This window comes from Sus scrofa, chromosome 6, assembly GCF_000003025.6.
Source record: "Sus scrofa isolate TJ Tabasco breed Duroc chromosome 6, Sscrofa11.1, whole genome shotgun sequence".
Lineage (NCBI taxonomy): Eukaryota > Metazoa > Chordata > Mammalia > Artiodactyla > Suidae > Sus > Sus scrofa.
This window is the reverse complement of record NC_010448.4, coordinates 103,031,045-103,055,273: the sequence shown is the minus strand read 5'-3', so window position 1 is coordinate 103,055,273 and position 24,229 is coordinate 103,031,045. Positions and strand designations below refer to the sequence as shown.

At 42.8% G+C, this 24,229-nt stretch overlaps 1 protein-coding gene across 15 annotated transcripts in view; it reads right to left on the bottom strand.

Moving 5' to 3' along the window:
- Positions 1–24,229, bottom strand: part of DLGAP1 (DLG associated protein 1) — an 866,754-nt gene that overhangs the window by 144,568 nt on the left and 697,957 nt on the right. The gene's annotated exons all lie outside the window — the stretch shown is intronic.

Here is a 24,229-nt window from a genome sequence, read left to right as displayed (position 1 = left end):
AATCTTGACATTTCCTAGAGCAGCGGGCCTGGCTGTATCGGGGCAATTATACCATTGGGAACATTAGGACGGCTTTGTAAAACCCAAAGCACCCAGAAACGGATGCTTTAAGCAATGGAAAAACAAGGCTGCAGTGACAGCGGAGAGGATGGCAGACGCCGAGTTACCCCCTTGCATCTCTGCACATCCTGTTTGTGAGGATGAAGCGGTGTAGAGCCCACAGAAGGGGCCGAGTGCCGGGTGTCAGGGACCCCGTAGGCTGGCACAATTGGCTTTGGCTTTGCACTGGGGAGGTGGAAACTGTTTTCCACATTCAAGAAAAAAATTAAATTTCATGATTAGGTGAGAAATGACCATTTTGAGGGCCCATTGCTAGATTTCTCTTCAAATCTTCTCAAGGTAACTTTGAACTAAAACCTCTGAGAGAACAGGGGACTTAGAGCCCCTCCACTTCCCAGCTGTTCCACGGAGTGGCCCATTGAATCACAGGTACCCTTCCTGGAGGAAAGTATTTTTAATTTGAGCTTTATCTGTTTGTTCCTGAGCCGATGGCATGGAAACCAGTTGGATGCATGCAATTAGAGGAAGAAAGAACACCTGTAGGAAGTACTTGTATTTATTGTCTTTTGGATATTTTTGATAGAAGGCCTTTGTCAAGAGAAAAGATATGAATGCATAGAAAAGTCAGTATTCAGAACACTGTATTTTGGGGGTCCAAGATTCAGTAACACGGCAAAAAAAACTGTGTGGCTCTTTTAGGAATTATTTCTGTAGTTCTGCTCACAAAATGCAGAGTGGATTTAATAGCTAGAAATAAGGAATTCAGTTTTTTGGTTTTTGTTTTAGAAATTCAGTTTTTTACTACAGAGAAACACAGATAATTTGGTAGGGATATTTAAATTTTTTGAGCTAAACAGATTTTGTTGGTGTGATGATTTCAGCATACCATCTGTAGGGCTATCTGAGAGGAATCTAAAATAAATGAAGGGGTTATTTCAGTTGGTTTTTTTGAAAGTATATATATTATATATATATATATATATATATTTTTTTTTTTTTTTAAGGGGCCGCACCTGTGGCATATGGACGTTCCCAAGCTAGGGGTCGAATCGGAGTTGCAGCCTACACCACAGCCACAGCAACACAGCATCTCAGCTGCATCTGCAATCTATACCACAGCTCACGGCAACACTGGATCCTTTAACTCACTGAGCAAGGCCAGGGATCAAACCTGCATTCTCATGGGTACTAGTTGGGTTCTTAACAACTAAGCCACAATGAGAACTTCAAGAACAAGATGTTTTAAACTTAGACTACTTCTCAGGGAACTTGGAGGTGGGGTGGGGAAATACAGCTTTGTTTTGCTTTATTTGCCTCCTGGTCAACCAGCCCTGTCTTTGAGTAAACACTGCAGCTGGAATGAGTTCTTTGTATTTTAGATGTATCGCACCTCAGTGATCACAGTGTAATTCTTTGTTTGAGGCTGTTCTACCTGAACCATCAGCAAATGAGCATTAGAACAGAGCGTCACTGGGGGGCAGGGTGGGGGGGGCTGGCTTATACGTAATTCCTGACTCAAAATGCCATTTCAATAGGGTGATCATATATCTTAGTTTAATTTTTTTTTTTTTTTTAATGTCTGCACCCGAGGCATGTGGAAGTTCCCAGGCCAGGGACTGAATCCAAGGATTATGCCTTTGCTGCAGCAATGAAGGATCCTTAACCCACTGCACAGGGCTGGGGATCAAACCCACGCCTCCTCATTGAGCCTAGCTGCTGCAGTCGGCTTTTTAACCCACTGTGCCATAGCAGAAACTCCTCGGTGTAATAATTAATGGTGCCTTTTCACTCTCAAAAGTGACCTAGTTTGGGCCATAAATTAAATGGCCACCCTACTTTTCATACGAGTCCCTGAGGACACGGATGATGAGCACAGGTGGGACATTCTGTGCTCACGCTCAGGTACAGCACTGACGCCTCCATGGGCATAGGCTGCATCCCCTCCTTTCATCCTCCCTGCAAAGTTCACCCAGCAACAGCTGTGGGGCGAGGACCAAAGAAGATGATGGAAAACATGATAAAAAGTCTCTTGCCAAAATTGCTGGCAGGTGTGAGAACATAACTGGACTGGGAAGATGTAAATGTGGATTCTGAGCATTGAAGATAAGGCTCAATGGAGGTGTGGATGTGGATATCAGCGACTGATCGAGCGATAGCGTGATCTGGGTGCAGAGAGAAACGGGCTGATGGAGTGATTTGATACAGATCAGGGCGGGTACTACCAATGGAGAAGGATGTGAACTTACCATCGACAAGTAAGCACTAAAGTGACATCCCAGCAGAAAAAGCCCTCCTCCTCCCGTGAGAACTTGATAGGTATTCATATGGATCTGGAGGATGTTGATAGTACTAAGTTTGGGAATGGGGGGGGGATTTTGATATGAAATTTAAGAGAAGACCTGAGTTTAGAAAAGGAGAAATGAGTATCACTGGGCATTATGGATGATGTGGCGGGGGAGCTCTGTGGGACTGAAATGGAGAAACAGGTTGCTGAAAGCCTGATGAGTCTGAAAGGCGAGATCTGGCGTCTGTCTGCGGATTTCTTATTTACTCAACCTGTCTGAACACAGTTTGTTCCTTAAGAGTTCGTGACTCTGCAAGTTCTTTCACTGTAACTCTGTGTCAGTCTGAGAAAAGAATAGGAGAAAGACGGTGGTACTCAGACTTTGGTCTTCGGAAGAGTGCTTGTCATTGGCTTTTGATGGAGGCAGAAGGAAATAGACCCTTATAAAGGTACATATCTTTATCATTGTCCATATAATGATGCACCATTATCACTGACGTCTTTGTTCTTCTGCATTGGCAGCTGTTTCTGGAAGGCAGAACTCTTATTTTTTGTGAAAGCGAGGACTATATCTGTCTGATTGAAAGGGACCCCTTAGAGCCCTTTGGTCACAATTGAAGAGGCACAGAAATAATCTTTTGAAAGAAGGGATGCTGGGGCCACCTCGTGACACAGTGCTTGGAGCAGGGGACCCTCGTGGAGAGAAACCACAGGGCTGCAATCTCCTTTGAAATTCCGAATGGCATTGTTCCATCCACGAGAAAATGGCAGAAATATCTTATACGACTCATTCTTTGTAACTCATATCTGAGAGAACACATCTGATGTGGTAAAGCGATGCCTTTATTGTCAGAGCTTTGGAGTCACCAACCGGAAGCTTATCTGGGGTTCTCAAGGCCTTGACCCATTTAGCCTGAGAAGAAATGGGGGCAGCTGAGTGGGATCCTAGCCCAGGATCCCAACTCAATGTCAAGGGCCTCCCTCTGCAAGGGCACCTTCAGGAAGGTCAGAGGGGAAGGGAGGGACGTGTTGGTGATGGGCATCTGGACTGAAATGGCTTTAATCTTGCTGCTTCCTCCCTGATAAGAATTTACAAGTTTAAGGAAATTAATCCTAAGGGATCTAAAGTGATGATGGAACTAAAAGATGCAAAAGGACACAAATGAGATTCCCTGAAGGAAAGGGAAAAAATCTCAAGAGCACACCAGAAAGTACTGGCAAAGGGGACCTGTCCTCTATTCCTTGCCCTTTCATCAGTAACTCAGATTAGGCATTTTCAGCTTCTTATTTCTGTTTTTTCTCAGGTGGAGGGAATAGAGGAGAGAGGGCCAGGTTTCTTCAAGTGGAGTAATGGGACCCCTGTCTTTGTGATGCCTTCAACCTCTTGGGGAGCCTTTTAAGCTGGGTGAATCCACTCTCCAAAGAGAATGGGAGGCAGGAACTTTACAAAATCTATTGTTTAATTTATTCAACAAATATCTATTAAGCACTTATATGCCAGGCACTGGGTAGAAAGGGAGGGGAGAGCAAATGCAGCATCTTCTCTCAAGGTGTTTCTAGCAAACAATGGTAAGTGCGATGAAGGAAATGCACCCCACAAGTACACTCAAATCCAAGTCCTGGCTTAAACAAAAGCAGAAAACTGCCATTGTAAACCGACATCCCCCTACACACCTTCCTTCACTCTGGGCTGGTCCATTTGGCCTCCAGCCAGTCACCAAAAGACACCGCATTAGAAATCCTAGATTCTGAAGAATGCATTTTAAGGATCATTCCCTGAACATGGATAAATCAATGGCAGTAGTGAGCCAGCATCTCTGATCTGAGGAGCTCCATTTGAATGTAAGTCGTACGGTTGGCATTTTCAAGTCAGAGCTGAGTTCCCAACGAGACGCCAGTGGAGCTCAAAGTTATTGCACAGGTCAACTGAATAAAGTCGTGTAGTAATTCAGGGAGACAGATCACACCAGGCTTTTCAGCCTCTTCAGTCTGCAGAGAATGTGCATATTTGCACTGGATCCTAGAAAATTCTGCCACTGTCAAAACAATGCAAAAACCGGGCATTTAGCAAATGGCATTGAAGTGAAAAGTGCTGGTTTCCACTGGAGATGGGGAACTCCTCCCAGCAGGGGTGCTTCCTCATCTTGTTGTTCGAGGTCCTGAACTCGGGTTTGGCACAGAGAAGTGCTGTGTGGATGGAAGGATTAGGCAACACTAGATACTCATCTTTTCTGATTCCCACCTCTACTGTGCTTCTTTAAGACAGAGATGGGAGCGAGGTGGTCTCTGCTGTCTGGCCTCTGAGATCCAAGGGGGCCTTCCCAGGATAGGCCCGAATCGGGTTTCCTTTGTGGATCAGCACACAAACTGAAGCTTAGGCTCACTGAATCATTGCTACCACTCTAGCCCATGAGAGACAGTGCAAATATTTTATTTCATTATTATTTTTTTTTGCCACACCTACGGCATGGTGACTGAAGCCACCACAGTGTCAATACTGGATCCTTAACCCACTGAGCCACAAGGAAACTCCAGCACACATTTCATTTTACTGTTTTTTTTTTTTTCTTCTCACGGCAACACCTGCGGCATGTGGAAGTTCCCAGGCTAGGGGTCGAATGGGAGCTGCAGCTGCTGGCCTGCACCACAGCCCCAGCAATGCAGGATCTGAGCCATATCTGTGACCTATGCTGCAGCTTGTGGCAACGCGGGATCCTTAACCCACTAAGCAAGGCCAGGGATCGAAGCTGAATCCTCATGGACACTATGTCAGGTTCTTAACCAACTAAGCCACAGTGGGAACTCCCAGATATTTTGACTAGAGAACTACTATACTAGGTAGTAGATGGAGTGATTGATTGATTGATTGATTGTGCTGCTGTGTAGGGCAGGCAGTCTGGGGCACAGTGGCACTTGTGCTTCTCCCTGCAGTGGCTTCTCTCCATGAATACCCTACGGTTGTTCATTTCACACTAGGAGAAACTGCTTACCCTAAACCAAGACCACCACAAACAGTATCTTCCCCATTCTTACCAAATCCCATATTTAGGAAAGATGATTTGAAGGGTCTGTGGCTCATCCTTCCTTTTGGTAATCTGAAAACTCTCACCTACTCCCCCATCCCACTGCACCCCTACTTCCCCACCCTGCAGAGGAGTAGGAACCCCCCTCCCCCATTATTATCAAAAGGAGAAAAAAGGTTGGACACTGTGGTCTCCAGAAAAGCTCCCACGAGGGTGGTGTCTATGGGCAGAAAAGCACAGCCCTCCCACATAGGCATCCCGTGCCCATCTTCAAGGCATCTCTTACAGATGTTGCTGTTCTGAGAGCGGGGACCACAGTAGTAAGATAGAGAAATTCTGTCTAGAATTACATGACAAATACCCAAGTTAAGTATGTAATTCCTTGATACCTAGTAGTAAGTGTTGTGAAGAACAGACAGCATAGCCAGGAACAAGAGAGGGCCATGCAGGGCAGGGGGTCAGGAGATGGAGCCCAGGGGAATGCGGACCAGGCAGTGGAGTGGGGGTCGGGCGGTTGGCAGCACCGGAGCCCAAGGCAGGAACGAGCTGCCGGGCTTCTGAAGGTCACAGCTCCCTATCTTGCGGGTTGCAGGGCCCTGTGAGCAGCTAATAGGCTGCAGGTGACCCGAGAGGGCGGCACACTCAGGCGTGCGGGGGGCGGGGGCAGCAGTGATGGGCTAAAGCTGGGGAGCACTGTGGTCCAGGGCCACCCGAAGGCCATGTACCCTGAAGAGGTCCAAGAGGCAGGGGGGGCCGCACGGGGCGAGACCTGGGCTGTAATTACCAGGCTCTCAGCCCTGAGTGTAAAGGGGTAACGTAGAAGGAAGGAAAAAACCCCAACCAACCAGTGAATCACCTTTTGTTTCAGGCCCTTGCATCTGATAAGGACTGATAACTCGGGCCCATACCTGCCACAGCCCGGGCACCTTCCAGCACGACTCTAGAGATCAAATCTTTCATCATAAAAGTGAATCAGATCATATAACTATGAATGGTAAAGATGGAGTTAAAGACTAGCCAGGGGCCATGTTTATGCCCAGCTGGGTCTACTGGAACAAAAACGAAATGGAAAACAAAACGAGAGCAATAGCCCACAGGTGAGAGACCATAGACTAACCACCTGCAAGGTGGCTCGTGGAGCCCACGCAGATGCTGGTCCGCGCTGTGGTTAAGGGACCGCGTAAGGCCGCCTGGGGGTGGGCGGTGCAGGTGGGCGTGGAGGAGACGCGGAGACAGGCGCGTAGGGGCGTTTAGCGCAGGGGTCCTGATAGGCTCTGCCTGGGTCCGGGACAGAAGCCTTTTTGGTGAGTTCACACTGGGTCCAGGGGGAGAAAAAGGACTAACTGGTTGACGGCTAGAAGTTTTGGGTTTTCACTCTGCTCTGTCCTAAAGCCTGAGATGGCAGCCCCAAATGAATGCTTACTAAAAATGGGAATGTTTACTAAAAATTCCTGTATTTACCGCCCTCTCGGTGTCTCTAGAGACGTCCCCCCGTCGCCCCTTCATCTCTTGACTGGTCTAGCGTGGGGGTGACAGCGTGGGCTGCGGGGGTGTGGGGGGAGCCTCAGACGGGCAGCGTGTGAGGCACCGAGCGGACTGGCCTTTGGGGCCAGGGGCAGTGTTAGGAGTGGGGGTGGGGGGCTCTTCGTTTCCCAAGGAAAAATTTTGCCTTCCGCCTCCTGTTGACGCGGTCTCGTAGAGGGGTGTCGAACCATGGGGCTCTCCCTGGAGAAATATCTGACCACCTCACTCAATCTCGGTTATTAAGGGCTGATGCCTTTTTAGGGGAGGGTGGTGGTGGAGGGGGTGGGTCTTTTCCTGCCTCACTTGATTAGGAAGATGAAACACCCTATGTACGGGACGCTCTGTGTCTGGGGCGAGGGGCTCGCTGGAATCGCTGCAAGGAACCCAGGCCCACTGCCTAACAGGGTTGTTTTCCCCAAGTAGCAAATAGACTCTGACTTTGTGCGGACCCACGGAAGGAAACTCAAGTTGGGGTGTCCACTGACAGGTGGGTGGGGAGCTAGTTCTTGGCAAGGGCTTGTCAAGTCACAGACCTGCCCCTCTAATAATTCCTCTGCAACTGAAGTCATAGGGGCCTTGAGCAGAGAAAATGGGCAGGGCAAGGGAGTAATAAGTTTTAGTAAAAATGCTTGAGTTGCCACCCTGCAGCTTGCAGAACTTCAAGTTTGTGTACCAGATAGAAGCAGCCCTGTCTAAACGGGCCCCACCCTCTCTCCATAAATTCATCAGTTTGAAAGCCAAACATAAGATAGTGAAGTGGTCCTAGTGAGTTTCTTTTCCTTCTGGAATTATCCTTCAGATGTGCTCAGATGGGTGAGGGTGGGGTGAGTAGAGAGAGGGGTTGCTGGGGACGGGGGAGGGGGGATGGTACAGGGAATATTTGCGAAAAGTCCATTATTGGCCTTTAAAGTTGCTTTGTCTTCAATGAATCCTCATAAAACAGTACTTTGGTGCAAAATCAGACACTGGCTATTGGGAGATTTGTATACACAAAGCAGAATCTGAACCACCACCAAGCACAATCAGGGTTAATTCTGAATCAAGGCAGTTCTAATTCTCCCTCTCCCAGCGCCTCTCCCCCACCCTCGGTGTTATCAGCGGAGTTAGAGTTTGGCACAGCTGCAACTGATTGAACTCCCCATCACCTTTTCCAGAACATTTAATAGGTACCCAAACTGACAAAAGCTGATACTAACCATGTGAGAGAGAAGATGAGGAGGAAGCGGAGATAAGGATGAGGATGGGGGTAAATCCAGGATGGATGGGGTTGGGAGCCTGCGGATACATAACTCAGACAGTCCAGGCTTATGCAGTAATTGGAAAGATGCGTCAAGTTGGAGGAGGCTTTAGTCCAAAAGATGAGATGAGTAAATTTTCCAGTAGTTTGTTAGTAGTTAGAAGTATGGGGATGTGCAGATTGCCTTTTGGGAGGAAACGAAGGCATATGGTGTGGGATAGAAGTGTGTTCTGTGGAGGGAGGATTGAGCAGCAAATTGGTAATGATGCTTTTGCTTATGTCTGTTCTCAAGGCTCAGAGTTTGCTTTGAGTCTTCCACTTGATCATAACCTTCAGTGGATCATAAGTATTGGGAGGTTTTTCCTGATGCAGTGTGACACATGCAGTGTAAAAACAGCTGCCTATCAAATAGCACATCTGTCCTGCAGATGTTTGATGGGCGGCCAAGCTTGGGAAGACATGCGGTGTACCCACATTCAGCTCTGGCACCGAGGAGGTGCCCAGGAAGCAGAATTGATCGGTGGGCCTATTTCATGAATGCTGTCACCTATTTGCCTGTGTCTTTTCATCAGCCTATTTGGAAAGAGAGCAAAAACGAACATATGGGAAATCCCAAAATAAAAGGTTTTGACGGTGATTTGCCATTTTGAGTTACATAGAAATACATAGGCAAGCAAGCAGGGACACTTCTGAAAATCCTGTCCTATTCTGAATTGTCCAAATGCTTCTGGAGGTGTACTGTGAACACAGAAATAGCTCCTTAAGAAAGAACTTTCTCTGAGGACCACAAGTTTCTTAATCCCCTCCCCTCTAAAAAAAAAAACAAAACATACTTTTAATTCAGAACTACTTTGAGGGGAGAAAAGTGTGGGTGTCCTGTTCAGTAATTTAATCCTATTAAGTCTTGCTTTGGAAGCAAACCAAAGAACCACGGGTGATTTTCTAAGTCGGTTTAGGGCTTCCCTATTATGTAATTGGAACCCAGAGGAATTGTATTTGGAGAGGACCATTACCAACAACACACAGGTTCAAAGAGTTCGTTGGTTTTTCAAGCAGAACCAGAGGCTGTAAATGAGTGGATGGGAGTACGGGCCCAGAGAAGGCTCCGAATTCACACATACAGTTATCATTAAGGTTCACGGTGAACTCGTCCAGCACAGGCCAGAAGTAAGCTTTGGTCCCCTCATCATCTGGTTGAATTCCTCCTGTTCCATATATTCAGCTCAGATGCTGTAGCTCTACTACCAGGTTGAAAACTATGAACTGAAGTCTCTGGGTTTTAAAACTCCGTAGACAACCCTGCAGAATTAGCTCTTTGACTCCTTAGATTAAGGCGTCCCAATGCTTCTGATGTAACTGAACAATAAAGGTTGGGAAATGCCAGCTCATACTAGTTTTGTCCAAGGCAATGTGACCTGGTGACCGAAGGGAACTCCACTGCTTGTGTGTGGGTCTCACTGGTGCCGTGTTCCCTCAAACAGAGTTCCAGAACACATGTGAGAGGAGAGAATTGGTTAGTACGGCAATTGTCCCCTTTCCTAAAGTTGCCCCTTGACCTGTTGGGATGGGTGAGAAAAGGCCAAGTGCTTTTGAGTTCTCTCTGAAAAGTAATGAAAAGGGAGGCAAATAAAAAGTCAGGAAAAGGCTTGAGAAAGGAAGAGGCAGGTGCTGTGAGCAATGTCCCCAGTGAACCCAGCGACATCCAGAGCCAGTCAAGTGCTGCCCTGAGGGTCACAGGCATCCGAAAGAGCACTAGCCTTTGTTCTGTAGTTCTGATGCTTCTCAGTAAGCAAGAGTCCTTTGTACTTTTTGGGGGGGTGCATTTGTCAACATCACTTGCTTTCCTCATGAATAAGGATGAGGACTATCTTCCAGGACTTTCCACCATTCCATCCAGCACTTTTTCTGCTTTTTAAAGAGCTCTTGCCCACCTGAAAACACAGGTGGCCTACTCTACTCTTATGAGATCCTGGCTGTGGCAGAAACCTTCTCTCTCACCACAATTGCTTGGGGGAGCTTTTCTGGCTGGAACGTAGGTAAAAGCTGACAGTGTGCCTCTGAGGGTTCAGCTTTGTCAGTGTAAGAACTACAAAGGGATGGATTTATGTTTTCAAAGATCCCATAAGCTGGTTTTATGTAGCTTTATGCCTTTGTCCTGAATGCCCTTCTCTTCAAAAACCACCTGCAACTGTCGATTGCAAATTAACTGCCTCTGACATCTGAAGGCAAAATAGAAAAGCTGCAGAATCTACAAAAAGCTCACCTACCATTATGAGAGGCAGGGAAGACAAAGGATCCTTAAAAAAATTTGAAGAATTCTTTCCTAGAAGGCGTTATTATATGCTTAGAGGACTAGCACCATCACACAGCAACATCTTTCTAGAGATCATCTTCAATTGTCCAGGTTAATCACTGAACCTGGGACTTCACTTAATGGAGAAAATTAAAAGAAAAGAGATGCTGACGTGAGGTGTATTATTGCTTCGAAATGGGACCCTAACCATAACGTGTTAGCTATTTCTGTTTTCGAGACAAATTTTCTTTTATGTATTATGAAAGGAACACATGCTCACTACACAACGTTTGGAAAATGAGGCATAAAGAAAAGCCCAAACCATCTTTGGTTCCAATACTGAAGGTAACCATCATTTTACCTTCTAGTGGATTCCTTTCCTCCCAGTTTTTTTCTGGGCACTGTTTCTTAGCATAGTTCTGAACTATGAGTGCATGTTTGTGTATACAGCACAAACACACACTCTTGGAGGGTGCTTCAATGTACTGTAGGTGTCCAGCTTGATCTAATATATCTAATATCCCCAATTCTTCCCTCCAGTGTTATTACAAGCTCTTTCTAAGTGTAATTTTTATGGTTGGTATAATAGTTGATTAAAGTGAATGTTTCACAATTTGCCTAACATTTACCTATTGCTAGACAAATATTCACCATCAACAAAGGAGGTGCAAATCTTTCACCATCATAAATAATGCTGCGGTGAATTCTTTTTTCTATAAAATTTTCTCTGTGCTAGATTATTTCTGCAGAACAGTTTCATAGAAGGGAAGTAGGGGTAAAAAATAACAACATTTAAAAATTTTTTAGCGATGTCAGCACATGGTTTGGGCTGTATGTTACAGCTTGGATGGATGCAAAGAGTGGCGGTTTTGCTGTATTTTGGTTTATAATGGAGATTCAAAATAGGGAAGAAATCCTATGTTCCCAGCACCTTTAGAGCTTATCAGTATTTCTTTTTCTGGCTTTTCATGGTACTCTAGTATGTTGGGGGTGAATAATATTCACTTTAGGAAAAAGCAAGAAAAAATAAAACCAGTGCTTAGACTTTCTCATATTTTAGTGTTCATTCCAGATATGGAATCAATAGTCCAGGAGAAACCCCCTTATTCAGATATCCATAGCTTAAACAGAGATTTGAAACCAGGTCAGGACTGAGGCAACTAACAGCACAACTTTTTAAATTTACAAATAAGAGGGGGAGAAGGTAGGGGTGTAACCTGCGTGGGGCTTTGGCTATGAAAAGTGGGAAGAGAGAACAAAGTCGAATTAATAGGCTAAGAATAAATGGATGGCTTTATTCGCAGACGTTAACATTGACATTTAAAATAATCTCACTGTTTTACCCATTTTGGGACGTCCTTTCCCCAAATAAGAAATGATTGAAGCTTTGTTTCTCGAGATGGTGTGGGGGAGCCATGTGGCCATCCCACTCTTTCTAAAATGAAGTGGTTTATTTTCAGGTGCATGAGACACAAGTAAAGAACTTTCTGCTTCTGGGTAGACAATGGAGTCCTCCTAAAAACTTAGAGCATTCGGTGAAGTAGAAAATTGCCTGAGGAAATCTTACATTTCCATCTAGCAATCAACTATCAACAGATGTTCATGGGGCAAATCTTATATGTGAGAACTGTAACTTTGTGTTTTGAAGACTAATTGTTGAACAGCTGCCAAGTGATAAATTAAGTGGTATTGAAACTCTTTATCCCATAGTTTGAGTCACAGGGTACTAATAGAAACCTTATGCCATATGACCATACCAATCTCTTTTTTTTTAACGGTCGATTGATTTTAAAAATTTAAAAAAAAATTACTCAGTGAATTTTATTACTTTTCTAGTTGTACAATGATCATCACAACCCAATTTTATAGCATTTCCATCTCAAACCCCCAGTCCATCTCCCTACCCCCTGACCTGTCTCCTTTGGAAACCATAAGTTTTTCAAAGTCTGTGAGTCAAGGACTATACCAATCTTATACTAAGACTGTACTAGTCTTACGCTATACTAAGACTTCAAGACTGTTGAAGGCCAAAGTGGAGAGCTTGCATTTTTTTTTTTTTTTTATGCAGCATATGGAAGTTCCCAGGCCATCAGTCAAATCAGAGCTGCAGCTGCAACTTATGCCACAGCTTGTAGCAATGCCAGATCCTTAACCCACTGAGCGAGGCCAGGGATTGAACCTGCATTCTCACGGAGACAATGTTGGGTCCTTAACCCACTGAGCCACAATGGGAACTTTGAGCTTTCATGCTTTTTTTTTTTTTAATTATAGTTGATTTACAATGTTGTGCCAATTTCTGCTATACAGCAAAGTGACCCAGTCATACATACTTCTTCTCAATATCTTCCATCATATTCTATCCCAGGAGATTGGACATAGTTCCCTGTGCTGTGCAGTAGGACCTCGTTGCTTATCCATTCCAAATGCAACAGGCTGCAGATTTAAGCATTAAGATATAAGGACTTGTGGAATTGGTTTTCTTTTTCTTTTTCTGATGGACAGCTATTCATATTCTAGGTAACTGATTCTTATTTTATTTTAAATTAAAAAATTTTGAACTTGTTATTACTTTCCTTACAAAAGAAAAAATATAAACTGAAACAATTGTCTTCGATTACATTAGTTTAAGTGTACAATATAGTGACTTTATTTATTTTTTTTGTCTTTTTGCTATTTCTAAGGCCGCTCTTACGGCATATGGAGGTTCCCAGGCTAGGGGTCTAATCAGAGCTGTAGCTGCTGGCCTATGCCACAGCCACAGCAACAGGGGATCCAAGCTGCATCTGCAATCTACACCACAGCTCATGGCAACGCCGGATCCTTAACCCACTGAGCAAGGCCAGGGATCAAACCTGCAACCTCAAGGTTCCTAGTCGCATTCATTAACCACTGAACCACGACGGGAACTCTGATATTTTTTATACACTACAAAATGATTATCATGACAAGTCTAGTTATCAACTGTATCATATAAAGTTATTACAAAATTATTGACTATTTACTAAGCTGTATATTACATTCTAGGACTTATTTATTTAATAACTGGAGGTTCATGCCTCTTAGTCTCCCTCACCTATTTTCCTTATCTCCTCACTTCTCTTCTCTTTGGCAACCATCTCTTTGTTTTCTGTATCTGGGAGTCCTTTTCTGTTTTCTATAATTTGCTTTTTAGTTTATACGTATAAGTGAAATCATACAGTATTTATCTTTCTCTGACTTATTGAACTAAGTATGCTACCCTCTAGGTCTGTCCATGTTGTTGCAAATGGCAAGATTTCATTCTTCTTTATGACTAAGTAATATTCCATTATGTATGTGTATAGCATATCTTCTTCACTGATTCATTCATCGGTTGATGAACACTTAATTTGCTTCTGTATCTTAGCTCTTTGAAATAAACAGCAATGAAGATAGGTGTACATAAATCTTTTCAAACTAGTGTTTTTGTTTTCTTTGGAAAAATACATAGAAGTGGAATTGCTGGATCATATGGTGATTACATTTTAAATTTTTTGAGGACCCTCCATACTGTTTTCCATAGTGGCTGTATCAGGTAACTAAGTTTTAAGTGAAGAGAAAGTTCCTTTCAACATTGTTTTTATTTAATGGGATACAGGAAATGTGCTGGTCAATAAAACTGGGAAAGTCAGTGATGTAGCTGCCATCTGAATTGAACAAACACATGGCAATTTCAGAGGCTAAACAGAGAATGTCTAATATTTGCATTACTTTTTACGACAAGTTGTGCTTTGTGAAAATGCCACTAAAGTCATCCTAGGTGATTTGAAGGACCATGGATATGGCCGTCCTTGGGAATTCTTTGTCTTTACCTTTCTTTCTTTTCTGTCTGTCTGTCTTTTCAGGGCTGCACCCACAGCATATGGAGGTTCCCAGGCTGGGGGTTGAAGCAGGAGCTGTAGCTGCTGGCCTATGCCACAGACACAGCAATGCTAGAGCTATGTGTGCGACCTATGAGCCATGATGGGAACTCTTGTCTTTACCTTTTTCTAAGTCAAGATGGTTGAGCTTTTGAGTAGTTGAATATTTTTAAAGAGTGCATAATTTAGCCCATAGGTTGCAGAATGGTGAGAAGAAGTACATGCACAGGACTGGGAAGGAGGATAGTGGACTTTGACAGTGATAAGAGGTACTGAGTATAGGATGCTGTAGCTAGATGTCATTTTGGGTGGTTGCCTGTTTGTGAAAGGTGGGTCACATTAGGTGGGGCGTTTCTATGTATGGAAAGAATTGTTTTGATGTTTGACAGGCAGAAAAAGTTGTTATTAATCGAGATAATAAAACAGTGCCTTCCTACCCATGTCCTCTTCAAAGAAAACTCTGCTCTAGCCACCCATTAAAGAAGTTGCAGCTACTGAGTCATGGAGGACAGGAGAGGGAGGATGGAGATGCAAAAGGGGTCACAGAAATAACAGCTGAAAATTGCCCAACCTTGGCAATGTGGCAAAAAAATACGGGTACATGCAATAGGCTCTCCCTCTGCTCTCCATTTCTGTACCTTACATTTGACATTTGCAGGAAAAAGGTATAACATGGTGTAACGTGGCTCTGTGTGTGAGGAGAAAATATTTAAGATAATTGTATTGTAAATGTGAGAGGGACTTGAAGGAAGGTGAATTTCTGCTTCACTCAAGGTGGTAAAATGTGGACCCGAGTAGATCTTCGTCATGATGGGATGGTTCTGTATCTTGGTCGTAGTGGTGGTTACAGTCTGCACTTGTGGTAACTCCGCATCTGCATGGTACCAAGGTCAGTTTCCTGGTTTTGATATTATATTGTGGTAATCTAGGATGTAACCATTGGGGGAGATTGGGGGAGGGGTATCAGCCACTTTGATATTTATAATTTCCTATAAATATATAATTACTTCTAAACACAAAGCTAAGAATAAAAGATGATGGAAAGAAGTTCCTTGAAAATGACAAAAGCCAACCTTTAATGTCTCATCATCATTCTCTGGCCCTAATCAACATTTTGGAAGAGAAAAAGATATTTCAGAATCAAAGCAGTGGATGAGATGGGCTTACTGATTTTCTTTCTTTTTCTTTTTAAAATAAATAAGACATAAAGACTCTCTCTAGTGTGTTAGTTTCAGGTGTATATCATTGATTTTTCTTAAATTATAAAATTTAATTGTATGGGAACATATGTAATGGGATAAGATGATCAGATGACAGAGAAGTTCGAGTTTGGATTTTGAGAGAGAAAGGATGGTAATGCTCAGAAATTCAGGATGAGCCTCTGTCTTCATCGGATCTGATCTCCTTTGTCAGGGATACACCTCTAAAGTATGAAACTGGTGAAGCGAATTTCATTTGAATAATATTATATATCCCCTTGAAACCATAACACTGAAAAAACATGTTGTAGGGGTTAAAAACTAATTAAATTTTTGACAGTTTGTTATCTTTTTAGAGATAATTTAGACTCGTTATTTTCTTCTGTAAGTTAAATTAGGAGCTACTGGAATTAGCAGGAAAAGGCATAACGTGGTGTAACGTGGTATTGATAGAAAAGGGTAAAAAAGAAAAAAAGTTATCTTGTATGTTGGTGGAATGTCCATGTTATTAGGACACCAGCAGATGGCAGAGAAAACTTTGAGTGTTAATAGTTACATGATCATGGATTCATCATTACAGTAAGTATAGCTGTTTCTTATGTAGTTGCTAATATAAAATCATGGTACTGTTCATTTTGGTCTTTTCTCTTGTAAAATAAGGCCACCTGGTAGTAGTAAAGGGTTATGTTGAACACTTGACAGAAAGTCAATGGAAGAACAGACAGAAATACCAAACCTTGGCTCTTGGATTTACCAGCTGGAGCTGCATTAGGGTTGTTTAGGAGCCAGAATTAATCACACGTATGGTTTTCAACTACTAGTTTGTCATATTTGTTAAAGTTCAATACGAACTGGATGAGACAACCTAGGACTTTGAAGGCTTTTTAAAAATGTCCATTTATTTCATTATAAAATAGTGTCTATGGCGGTATCAGAAAGATTAAAAAAATGAATTTTTAGGTTCTGTGTTGTCACTAATTTTGAGAAATTTCCTATGTAGTAAATACTCACATTAAAGAAGTCTGCTTTTCTAATTTGTATTTTCTGGTTAACCTTTGTAACTGGGTTGTGACTGCTCAACCCAACCAAGAGACCAGCCAGATTGGGATTAAATTATTATAGTATTTTTTTTTTAACTTAGTCTAAGGCGGTGACCTGTGATCATTTCATCAGCCACAAAACAGAATTTACCACCTGCTTAGTTTTCACATGAGTTGGTAAAAATTCTTTTTTCCATTCAGTGCTGACAGCAAAAAAACTAGATCAAGGGATTGGCTATTTGATCTTTTAAATCCACCATAATGTCAAAATGACAAAGTGTAATATGAAGTTTTAAACCCAAAGAGTATTTTCTTTTAGAGGCTTTTTCTCTATTCATTGTAATTCTATCTTTCTCTTTTACATCTTTAATTTCACTTTAAATAGATATTCCAGGTTTAGACAAACCAGCATAAGAAACCGTGTCATGAATACGTGGTCAAAACAATTTCTTTTAAAAAGAGGGATTTTCAGAATTTTTTGTGGAAAACACAGGTTTCAAACATGGCAGGAGCTAAATGACTGTTTGTGGGAAGAAAAATGAAAGAAAATTATTTCTTGGGCTTCTCATTCTCTAGGCAAATTTGTATTAAATTATTTCAGGGTGGACTATACTACATATTTATGGATGAGGAAAGAGAATTTAAGAACATGCTTTGTCATTTACCAGCTTGGTCAAGCTGTATAAACTCGCTAAGTCTTTTTTTTCCTCTTTTTTTAAGGGCCTCACCTGTGGCATTTGGAAGTTCCCAGGCAGGGGTCGAATTGGAGCTTCAGCTGCTGTTCTACACCACGGCCATAGCAATGCTAGATCTGAGATGCATCCTTGACCCAGGCCCCAGCATGTGGCAATGCCTGATCCTTAACTCACTGATGGAGGCCAGGGATCAAACCTGCATCCTCATGGATACTAGTCAGATTCTTAACCCAGACAGCACAACAGGAACTCCTAAACTTGCTAAGTCTTAAGACTTTTTCCTGTATGATGAAAATAATGATATTACATTTCACCCATGTTACAGACTATTGGTTTGGATTACACAAAATAATCTATGGAGCTTGTGCATCATGCCTGTCAAATAGTAAGTGCTCAAAGATTAGCTATTATCACTATTGTTAAACTAAGCTGGGAGTTCCTCCTGGTGGCCTAGTGGTTAAGGACCTGGCATTGTCTCTGTTGTGGCTCCAGTCATTGCTAATGGCATGGGTTCCATGCCTGGCCTTTGAACTTCTGCATGTCATGGGTGGGGCAGAAAAAAAAAACAACTTAAAAAAACCCCAACACCAACAAAAGAAGCCCCCCAAACTAAGCTGATTGAGAGATTTGAAGTTAAAGCTGTGGTAGAGGCAATCTGATGTGTAATTTATATAGTGCTTCCTTATTAATGATCTCATTGAACCTCACAACAGCCCTAAAGGCCAGGAGACTGTGGGGCCCTGTCCCCATTGGCACTGGAACAACCCCTCAGATGGGCAAAGGCAGATTTACAGGCTCTCTGTGGAGCTTGACGCCGCCAGGCTTGGCACTCCGGGCGAGAGGTGATTTACATACAGCAAAACCACTGAAGGAGATAAGAGCAGGAGATGCCCTTCAGACCCTTTATCTTCCTCAGTGTCCACAGGACTTTTGTATTTTACGACTTCATAATGTTTTTATTAGAGTGCAGAAGAATGTACCCAGAGGGCCCTAAAAAGAAACATTATAACCCAAATTCTTCTAAAAGTCTTCACGGTTTGTTTTCTCAGATCTCACAGAGAAGTCACGTCCCAAGAGGCATGGACTATACTACAAATCTTGCCCTTTTATTTTTTATTTATTTTTGTTTTTTTTTGGTCTTAGCCGCCCAAGATGGGAGTAAGTGGCCATCTCCAGTTCTGCCTGGATGTTTGGAGAAGTTCCAGGAGGGGGAGCGTCATAACCGGAGGCTCACGGAACCCGTCCAGGCAAGATCTGAATATTTATTGCTCGATCTTATCTTGAATAGAAAAGAAAGGCTCTTTGTTTAAAAAACTTCTGACCCATGTCTGTCCTTTGGACTTCTGAACCTTCCCCTCACGGTTTTATAAAAACAACCTGTTAATGAACTTGCTGCCTGTTGGAAAGAAGTCAGCTTTCTCTGAACTGAAAGGTTCTCCATGAATTTGGACAGCTGGGGCCCAAACAAGCAAAGGGCTCCAGCTGGGTGACCTGGGGCCTTTATTCTGATTTAGCTGGAGGGCCATGACTCTGGGCCTTAGTTTTTCTGCCTTAAAACGGGTTCTGTGGGTGACAGCCTTTTTCCGTAAATGGCCAGAGCATAAATATTTTCGGCTTTCTGGACCACGTGGTCTCTGCAGCAACAACTCTGCTCTCTACGAATGGGAGTTAATACATTAAAAGTTTAAAAAAAAAAAGGTAAAAGTTGCCACAGACAATATATAAACAAATGGGTCTGACTTTGTGCCTGTAAAACTTTCTTTACAAAAATAGGCCGCACGTTAGATTTGACCCACAGGCCGTAGTTGGCAGACCTCTGGATTGGAAGAAGTAGAAGTTTCTTCCATTGCTAATATTCTGTGAATCAACTTGTTTTGATAACTATTTCCCTGGGAAGGCCACCTTGCTTATTCACAGATCTGTCGAAAATGGAGCTTGTGAGGTACTTAAGTATTTTTCTGATGATTATTGCAGCATTATTCACAATAGTCAAGATAGGGAAACAATTGAAGTGTCTACAGAGGGATGAGTGAATGAGGATGTGGTATACAGATACACAATGGCATATAATTCCACCATGAGAAAGAAGGAAATCCTGCTACTTGTGACAACATGAGTGGCCTTGAGGGCATTCTGTTACGTGAAATAGGAGAAAGACAAATACTGCATGATAGCACTTATATATGGAATCTACAAAAGCTGAACTCATAGAAACAGTAGAGTGATGGTTACTGGGGGCTGGAGTGTGGGGGAAAGGAGAAGATAGTGGTTAAGGGACTAAACTTGCAGTTAGAAGGAATTGGTTCTGGAGATGGCGATTATATCCGAAATACTGCATTGCATTCCAGGTTGCTAAGAGACTAGGTCTTAACGGTTCTCACCCCAAAGTGAAATGATAACTTTATGAGATGATGGCGGTATGCGCTGACACCATGATGGTCATCACCTGGCGATATAAATATATCAAATCAACTCATCCTACACCTTAAACTTAACACAGTGTAATCTGTCAATCATATCACAGTAAAAGTATTTTTCTGCATCTTCTCTCACCTTTCTTACTACATTAATGAATGCCTACTGGGTATTATAACTATAAATTATTATCTTCATGTTATTCTGCCCAAGATCTTGTATGTTTAGGGTTTGTTGTTGTTGGGGGGTGGGTGGGTGGATGGGGAGCACAGGATTGGTGTGCAGGGTGCGTGAAAGTAGCTTCAGTGTGGTCATCTGGATGGAATGACTGCCTGGCTGTGATAGCACAAACATAAGAACTTTCTAGAACATTATCCCTGACCTCAGGTAACCAAAAGGATAACTGCTTTTATATGTGGAGCTGGGAGAGTATGAGCTAAGATTATGGAAGGGTGTGTCTCTATTTAAGGGAAAATGACCTCTCTGGTTAGAAAAATCAAACTGGAGATATGGTCTGTCATCACCGTGGCCCTGAGCCACACTCAAGAGGGCAAACTGTGTTGAGTCCCTGCTGGGGACACTTTGTCTTGGGCCCCCACTGCCCTTCCTGGGGGCTCCATGAAGGATGGGGGACCATTCAACCTCATCCACTGTTAAGAATGTCCACTAATAAAAGAATAGAGCAGACGGGCCACACTTGAGGGGCAATGGTGTGGTGTATACTTTATTCAAAAAAAAAAATATATTATTGCTACATGAAACGTTCTTTGAAAGGCTCATAATTTCAAAGGGAAAACTTCTGAACAGCCCAGAGAATCATATACCATGATGGTCTGCCTATTTCTATCATAGAGCATTATTTTATTTATGTATTTTTATTTTTTTGTCTTTTTAGGGCTGCACCCGCTGCACATGGAGGTTCCCAGGCTAGGGGTCAAATCGGAGCTGCAGTTGCTGGCCTATACCACAGACAAAGCAACTCGGGATCTGAGCTGTATCTGCAACCTGTACCACAGCTCACGGCAATGGCGGATCCTCAACCTGCTGAGTGAAGCCAGGGATTTAACCTGCGTCCTCATGGATACCAGTTGGGTTCGTTAACTGCTGAGCCATGACAGGAACTCCAAAGAGCATTATTTTAATTCAAATATTATATTGGCAATAAGTATCACAGTCAGAATGCATAGGCAATGAGGTCCTACTGTACAGCAACAGGAACTATATCCAGTCTCTTGGGATAGACCATGATGGAAGATAATATGAGAAAGGGAATGTGTACATATATACGGCTGGGTCACTTTGCTTTATAGTAGAAATTGGCACAACACTGTAAATCAACTATAATAAAAAATTTAAAACAAGCAATAAGTGCTTATTTAAAAGCTCCCCTTCCATGCATATCCACTGACCCTCCCAACTAGTTCTCACTGGGTCACCACTGCAAATGATTTATTTTGTGTCCCTTCTGACCACCTGATGTGTGTATCCACTGATGGTGGTGATAGGATATTTTTGCTCATTCAGGCTCCTGGTCTCACCAGATTGAAGTCTGTCTAGTTGCAGTGTAGTAACACTTTTGCTAGATCCTGGATGCTTAGTGTAGGAAGTAAAAAGAAACCTCTTCCTTAAATGCATACAATTGCATTTATATATTCCATAGGGGGCTGGTTTAATCCTCCAGTATTGGAGGTTTGGGTTTATTTCTAGCACCAAGTTCTACTTTTATGTAAAATATTCAGGTGATTGAGGTCAGGGTGCTTGTTCTCCCAGTCAGCAAGGTAACTGCCCACTTGAACATGACTTACCAGATAATACACACTAATCCTTACCCAATAGTGCTAATCCTTACCCAGAAGTCCCAAATGCACTGGTTTATCCAAAAACTTGGTTCTATCAGATGGAGAGAGATCTGACTGCTTGAAGCAGATGATAATAAAAGATTCTATCACAGTTTGCTAAGCCAAAAAAAAAAAAATCAATAAACCAAAAGTAGTATAACTATAGATCACTTCCTAGCTGAGTTCCTAATTGGCCCCAATTTGCTGGGGCAAGTCTGTAAAGCCTTGATCATACACTAGGGGCTCCTTAGGGCCCCTTGGAGCCAAGCCTGTCTTCACGATACTTCCAGTGACAGCAGACACTTTTGTGGAACTTTGTGATTTCATTTTGCTAATGTGATGAAGGCTGGAGGAGAAAAGCTTAATAGCAGAGTTTGTTGAAAATTTGAATAATGTCTGGAACAAAACCCAAGGACTCAAAATGTGAATTGCTGTGGGGAAAAAGTTAGACCTTATAGCTGCAGTTGACAAAAATGAAGATCTCTTTTTCAGGCAAAGGGAACTTTAGGAAAAATGGAATCTGTTGTGTGTCCAAGAATAACGAGCAAAGGAGATATTGACATCATGTCCTACTGAATGCAGATGTAAAATTTGACCTTTGTACCTGGGGTGGCAGTGGTTGAAATTAGAGTAAAGTCATTTCCTGATTAACACGGAGGAGCACATTCTTTCAAAAGTTAGTAGATCCTATGAGAAAGTAGATTTTCCATGGAAGGAAACTGGTAGGAAATTAATATGATAGTACTGAGATCATGTGAGAGAGAAAAGGAAAAGTGTGTGTGTGTGTGTGTGAGAGAGAGAGAAGGGGGGGGGATGAGGAGAGAACACAGGTTATGGGAGCAGTAGAATGAAGGGCACAGAACTTTATTATATCATAAAATGACCCCCCCCCCTTTTTAAAAAGAGAACAAATCCATGTCAGAGAGAAACTGTGAAAAGTGATATTACAATTCTGAAGGTCTTGCTTAGACTCTATTTTGATGCTTAGTCCTTAGACTGCTTGTTTTCCGTGACTGTCAAGATAAGGCATCAGGATGTTTAGTTGGATGGTGAAGGATGAAGTCACCAGGCACCCTGTACAAAAATCTGGTATTTTATGTGTCACCATTCACAGTGACAAGTCCCACCTTGCTGCTCCTGACCCCCTGCAGCTGCAGCCCAGCCTGGAGCCTCCCCATCCAGTTGGCTGCAGGTGGACAGGGTCCAGGACTCAGGACAAAGCATGTGGTACCCAAGATGGAGCAGATACAGTTCCTTCTGGTGTTACCGCTCCCTATTTCTGGCTCTCCTCCCACATAGGGCCTTTGGCTAAAGCCCCTCTAATATCTCTTACATTCTAAGTGGAACAACACAGGATACCCTCCCAGGCCCCACTCGCCTCCTCTGATATGGTTATCAGATTTAGCAAACACTACAAACAATTGTGTAGTCTAAGTATATCCCACGCAATATGTGGGATATACTTACACGACTAAAATATTCACTATTCATCTGAAACTCAGATTTTATGCGGCAATACTGTTGTTTGAAGTCCCGGACCCCCAAGAGTATCTGGGAAGGGTCTTTGGAAGGTCAGAATACGGTGTCTTGGGGTGAAGAGCACCGCACTAGAACTGAGGCAGGAAGTGTACGTAACCTGTCTCTTAAATGACAAAAACACAGAATCCTTTTAGTTGATCAGAAAACAGACATTCTGGAGCCTCTTGTCACTTTCCCCACAACACTGCTTCCTCAGGGCCCTTTTCCTTCCCTTGGCCTTCCTGGCCAGGATCTGCATTTTGTGTGTTTAAGGAGCAACGTGAGCACAGAAGTTGAGGCTGTTAAACAGAGAGAGGACCAGACACGGGGGAAGGGCTGTGGGGGATGAGGGGCAGGGAAACACCAAAGGCACAGTGAGGTGCTAGAGACGCAGGCAGACCTTCAAGCTGTACTTACTGCACGGATGTAAACACATACAGATATGCCCATGGATGAAGTCAAAATGTTTTCATTTCCTGAATCAACCTTATTTAATATACTAACCTCATCTGCCACCGTTCTTGCAGAATTGCCTAGTGAGCAAGAACACATATCCACCGTCTCTTGTGGGAGAGAGTCAGCCAGGCCCAGAGCTGCTGGGCTCCAGTGGGGCTGCTGAGCCAGGAAACCATCTAGAAGCATCTTTTTCTTAATCCTGAGATTGTAACTTGCATTGGTTCACAATGAACACCTATTGTTTAACCTCTTTTTTTTTAATTTTTATTTTTTGCAAATTCTCTCAACTCTGTATTTCAAGTTAGTAGGACTTTCACTTGGGTTTGAAGGTCTATTAATTCTCCAGCCTGCAAAAGTTCTAGGCTGAATGATAATTACTGACATTTGAAGCACCTAGAATGAAAACTGAATAATACAATAGTCTGGCACAGACTTTTCTTGCTAATTTATTCACCATTATTTATCTTGACCCTCGGTTGGTGATCTTTTTGTAGGACTGCTTTTTTTTGGAGTTATGCTAGATCCATCAATGTTAAAATTAGTTAAGATGGAGGGGGTATTCTTCTTGGACCCAAATGTTATTTAAAAAGTATACCCCCAAACCCCCAAAACAACACATTCCCTGTCACATGTAATCCATGGCTATATTCTTATGCAAGTTCCATGGAATCAGCTTAGTTCTTCTGTGCCTCTCTGACTAAAATTTAGTCAAAAGATAGTTTAGTGGCATAAACTAAAATTCAGTTTAGAGGGATGAGGAGGTGCTATA